At 56.0% G+C, this 3,979-nt stretch overlaps 1 protein-coding gene and 2 non-coding genes across 4 annotated transcripts in view; 2 read left to right on the plus strand and 1 right to left on the minus strand.

The window, feature by feature from the left end:
* LOC106721826 (zinc finger protein 420-like) overlaps positions 1–3,979 on the plus strand; it is a 40,407-nt gene that overhangs the window by 16,980 nt on the left and 19,448 nt on the right. The window lies entirely within an intron of this gene.
* On the minus strand, positions 3,179–3,250 carry TRNAE-CUC. Its single transcript has one exon. It is a non-coding gene; the product is annotated as a tRNA-Glu (tRNA).
* TRNAL-CAA lies at positions 3,663–3,772 on the plus strand. Its single transcript has 2 exons — positions 3,663–3,700; positions 3,727–3,772. It is a non-coding gene; the product is annotated as a tRNA-Leu (tRNA).

Raw genomic sequence — 3,979 nt, forward strand, 5'->3', positions numbered from 1 at the left:
GACCAAAATGCTGGCTTGCATCCATAGATGCTTCTCAAGCAAATCCCGGGACGTCATTCTCCCCCTGTACTCGGCCTTAGTGAGGCCGCAGCTGGAGTACTGTGTCCAGTTTTGGGCTCCACAATTCAAAAAGGATGTGGAGAAGCTTGAGAGAGTCCAGAGAAGAGCCACGCGCATGATCAGAGGTCAGGGAAGCAGACCCTACGATGACAGGCTGAGAGCCCTGGGGCTCTTTAGCCTGGAAAAGCGCAGGCTCAGGGGGGATCTGATGGCCACCTACAAGTTTATCGGGGGTGACCACCAGTATCTGGGGGAACGTTTGTTCACCAGAGCGCCCCAAGGGATGACGAGGTCGAATGGTCACAAACTACTTCCAGACCGTTTCAGGCTGGACATAAGGAAGAACTTCTTTACTGTCCGAGCCCCCAAGGTCTGGAACAGCCTGCCACCGGAGGTGGTTCAAGCGCCTTCATTGAACACCTTCAAGATGAAACTGGATGCTTATCTTGCTGGGATCCTATGACCCCAGCTGACTTCCTGCCCTTTGGGCGGGGGGCTGGACTCGATGATCTTCCGAGGTCCCTTCCAGCCCTGATGTCTATGAAATCTATGAAATCTATGATTTCTCTGCCTTGTCAACCTGCATGAGGTTGTTTCTGGCTTTTAACCATGGGCTTCCCCAACCGCATGGGAGCCCTGGTTAACACCCACATCCCCATTGCCCAGCTATTCCTCAACCAGTAGGGCTACTTCTCAGTTGTCCTGCATGGTGTTATCAACAATCAGGGCCCCTTCATCCACATCTTTGCTGGCTGGGTAGGCAGCACCAACGGTGCCTGTGTCTTCCACAGATCCCCACTCCTGAACTTGATGGGGAGCAGATGCTATGTGCCCAGTCTCCCCAATTTCATAATTGATGATGTCATCATTGGTGACCTGGCTTAGCCCCACCCAGCCCTGGATGATGAAGCCCCGTGGAGGACAGCTGGATGACTGGAAGGAGCATTTCAACTATTGCCCGAGCAGGTGCTGCATAGCAGTGGAGTGCACCTTTGGCTGCCTCGGGGTGTGCTGGCAGGCACTCAATGTACATCTTGAGGTGGATGAAGAGAACCTGATACATCTGATCATTGCTGTGTGTGTCCTCCTCAACATCTATGAAACCAGAGGGGAGGTATTCCCTAAATCCTGGGCAGAGGAGATGCAGCACGCTGACCATGCACACATGGTGTAGAAATGGGGCAGAAAGTGAGCCCTCCAACAATATTCTGACCACAGCTAGGGCAGTTCCCAGCAGGGCTGGAGGGCCCATGAGCATAGGGTACCAGTGAGATTCAGAATGGAGCCCAGGGGAAGGCCTGAAAGGGCTTGAGCCTGCAGAAGGGGCGTATGTTATTAGAGGAAGCAGTGCCATGGGTGAGTAAGGGCTGACAGCCAAAGATTGACTCAGAGAGTTGAGGGGTCTGGCAGCCCAGGAGAGGGGGCACATGAGAGATGGCGGGTGTGGCTGTCAGTGGACTGGTTGAGGGAGATACCAAGGGGGTGAGGCACAGAGCGGGACTGTATGTGTGCAGGGAGAACATCAATAAAGATGACACCTTCATGGTTTGGGGCAGGGTGTAGGGGCAGATTGGAGCCATGCAATTAGCTGGTAAGGTGCAGAGCACAAACACCAGCTCCTCAGTCAGTTAAAACCAGGGAAGTCTCTCACATCTGAAATAACCATTTTACATCAAGGCAAGGTGGGCAAGAAGGGAAGCCTGCCCATGAATCAGGGTAAAAGGATTTTTTTTTGGCCTCCAGGGGCTTCATGGGCCCCCCGGACATGGCAGTCTGTTACAGGCTATCCATCTAGGCATAGCTACAAACTTACCTGTGTCTCCAAGAGGTAGAACGCATCATGATGCAAAGGAAATGTGGGGAACTGGACCAGTATGGTTAAGGAAATGTTTAGGAGCTGGCCAAAGAAAAACCTGAAGAAGGATGGACCAGGGTTTCTAAAGACAACAGAGTCATCAGGGAGGGGGAGGCATAGCACACCACAGGTAATGGGTGACTCATGGCATAGTGTTTGAAAGGGTCAAATGGGGAGGAAGAAAACCAAATAATGATTGAGCCTTTCTAGCTCCTTCCCTGGTGGCAGGGTGAGTGGGAAACCATCTGCCCCATCTCTCAGAGCCAACCCACTCCATGGCCCTGGAGTTAAGTCCTAAAGCTTCAACAGCAGTGCAAGTCACATGTGCATCATGACATACAGCATCTTGCACCTTTCAGGCAACCTGCAGGGTTGAAGACAGCAGCTCTCTTCCCTTTTCTCTCCATATCTGGAGGCAGAGACATGCAGCTGATGCAGCTGCTGGTATTGTGACAGATGAAATCACTGGGGTAAGGAATGGGTTCAACAAGGAAAAAGGTGGAACCAAGGGAGGGGGAAGGGGGAACGAGTAGTAAAGGCACAGGGGCAGGAGGGAGTTGTGGGGGTGGGGGGCAGGGGGTGAGGCTGAGGGATGGGTAAATGCTGCATGAGCCATACCAGAAAAGTCTTCGGTGGTCTAAAATTTTCAACTTTCAGAAAGAGTGGCGCGAGCAGGGACCCAGTGCTGCCTGGGAGGATATGCATGGGGTTGACATGGTGCCTGCATGTCCCCATTCCAATGCATGGGGCTGACCTGGTGCCAGAAAGTCCCCAGAGTCTTTCCTGGTGTTGACATGCAGGTTGACATTGTGCCCTGGATGCCCCCATAGGAATGGATTGGGTTGACCTGGTGCCTGAAAGTCCCCTTAGGAATGCATGGGGTTCAAGTGGTCCCTGGAAGTCCCCATAGGAATGCATGGGCTTGACCTGGGTTTAGGTGTCTCCCATGGGGAACATATGTCTGGCCAAACCCTGTCCTGGAGCACACCTGAAAGCTGGGGTAATCTCTGCCACCATCCAGGCCCTGCTTCTTCTCAGGGCTATGTGCCCCTTGGGGCCCACAGACCCTGTTGACCTCAGAGGGTGCTTACCTCCACTGCTCCTTGCTTAGCCAATCATTTCCATTGCTAAAGCTGGCCCACCAGGCAGGGAGGGAAGGTGGGGAATGCCAGCTGTGCTGCGGCCTCCAGGGGCAAAACAGGCCCGCCTCCGGCCACTAGGCCTCCTGAGAAAGGGCAGGCGGAGCAGGGGAAGAAGACAGGCTTCCCTGGCCGGGAATCGAACCCGGGCCGCGGCGGTGAGAGCGCCGAATCCTAACCACTAGACCACCAGGGAAGGGCCACGGGACCTCTGCGGGCTGAGCTGGACAACGGGAGTGCCTCTGGGGCACAGGCTGGAACTTGTGGTGGCAAAAGCCAGGGGTCGGGGGCGGCACTTGCCTTTCACACATGGCGGCCAGGGGCGGGCCTTGTGTCAAGGGGCGGGGCTTCAAGTTGGACCGCACCTGTAGCCCTTCTACTCCTAGACCAGCAGGGAAGGACAGGCCAGCGCTTGGGCTGAGGCCAGGAGCGCTCTCTCTTGCCCTGTGCCATGGGCTCGGGCCTGGCTCTTCCCCTGCACGGGGTGCTGCCACCCGAGGGGGAAAGACTGTGGCGTTCACACCGGCGACGAGGGGGACTCGAACTACCCGCCTGCGGCATGCAGCACAATTGCAGGCAAGGGGAGGGAGGGAGGCAGGGGCATCCTTGCCAGGATGGCTGAGTGGTCTAAAGCGCCAGGCTCAAGGCCGCGCCCTTCCCTCGTCCTGGGGGTCCTGGTCTCCCTTTGGAGGCGTGGGTTCAAATCCCACTCCTGGCAGCGTCTTTTGGCACTCAGCGTCAGGCCTGCGTCTAGCAAGGCACCAGGAACTCGCCGCCCAGGGAGGCCAGGAAAAGCTGAGCCTGCCTACAAGTGGCAGGCCTCCTTCCCTTTCTCCTCCACTGCGGGCTGGGGATTCAAAAGCCTGCCTTCCCTGGCTGGGAATCGAACCCAGGCCGCGGCGGTGAAAGCGCCAAATCCTAGCCT

This window comes from Alligator sinensis, unplaced genomic scaffold, assembly GCF_000455745.1.
Source record: "Alligator sinensis unplaced genomic scaffold, ASM45574v1 scaffold1455_1, whole genome shotgun sequence".
In the NCBI taxonomy this organism is placed as follows: domain Eukaryota; kingdom Metazoa; phylum Chordata; order Crocodylia; family Alligatoridae; genus Alligator; species Alligator sinensis.